Source organism: Lactuca serriola, chromosome 3 (genome assembly GCF_051521515.1).
Source record: "Lactuca serriola cultivar US96UC23 chromosome 3, Lser_US96UC23_V15, whole genome shotgun sequence".
In the NCBI taxonomy this organism is placed as follows: Eukaryota; Viridiplantae; Streptophyta; class Magnoliopsida; order Asterales; family Asteraceae; genus Lactuca; species Lactuca serriola.
The window spans coordinates 247083464-247084852 of record NC_136410.1 but is presented as its reverse complement, the minus strand read 5'-3'; positions in this window follow the sequence as shown (position 1 = coordinate 247084852).

Genomic DNA, 1389 nt, shown 5'->3' with positions numbered 1-1389 from the left:
CTAAAATACTCCTATAGTATTTTAAAGTTTTATGTTTTGCTCTATTGATCTCTTGTTGAATATAGCTTGGTATGTTTTAGGCTTGTTGCAATACCACAGTCACTCCCAAACACATGTTGGTCATGTCATAAATAAATATAGTTGATCAGGCTATATTGATCCCAGACATGATTACATAACTATTGGGGTTTAACTGCAGTGTCCAACAACTAATTACTTTTGTTTTGTTCCACCAGCTATACTGTTTCTGGTATGTATATACACTTGTATACTTCATATAAGATACTTATATTTAAAAAAAGTATACTTTTAGTTCACAGCACTACGACCCCTTAGCGTTTATAGTTGTATACCATGTAAGGTTCGGTATACTTAGTTCAATATAAACAATAGCTCTGATACCAATCTGTCACAGCCCCAAACTGAAACGGAGGAAACATTTGGGGGTAGAGGGTGTCATGTATAGTATCACAATGATTGCATCAAAGTAATAAAGCTAAACACAACCATTACATTGAAATATAGATATTTACATATGTTCATTCATAGTTGTATACATCAAAAGTATAACAAAAAGTAAAGACGTGTATACACTCCGTATTCTCAAAATGCTGCGAGAGTACCTGTTTATCGATTTCCTAAGAATACAAGCGATTTTGAAAAGAGTATCAGCATAATGCTGGTATGTTCATAAGAATATTTTGTAATGAAAACCTGCCATTAAAATCTATATAAAAGTGTTTGTATGCTTTCCATGAAAATCCAATATTTTCTAACATATAAGTTTGTTACTGTGCTCCATATAGTATTAGTTTGCATGTCTGGTTACTACAATTGTATTATATATCGTTGCTTTGAATGAAATCCTTTGTATGAAAACCAAGGCAATCATCAGTAATATATGAAATGTTCTGCTTGTAAACCCTGGTTACCACCAGTATGTATAGTAGTTTTATTACTTAAAAAAAACCCCTAAATTGTATTCCTAGAATCCTCCAGTGTAGTGTATATTAGCTCTATTAATTAAAATAAAACTAATGGAGAAATGAAATCCCACAAATGAAGCTTAGTTTATACTATTGTGAGTCGTATAACCATTCTTGATATGATTGATGCCCTCTGCGACGTTCTTTAGGCGTCGGTATGTATGATATTTGTCACCCCAGACATGTCTGCCTAACGGTAGCTAGCAGTTTAGGTGTGGGATTGTCAGTCCTGAATAGATCTATTCACAAATCTCACGCTCTCCCTTCAGGAGACTCTGGTTACACTAAATAATACGATTTAACATGTACCCCAAATGGTACAATTGAAGAGTTGTCTCACAATCCAGTATTAACTGGTTTACGTGTAGTTCTGTATTGTTCTCTTGTATTTGGATCCGGTTGT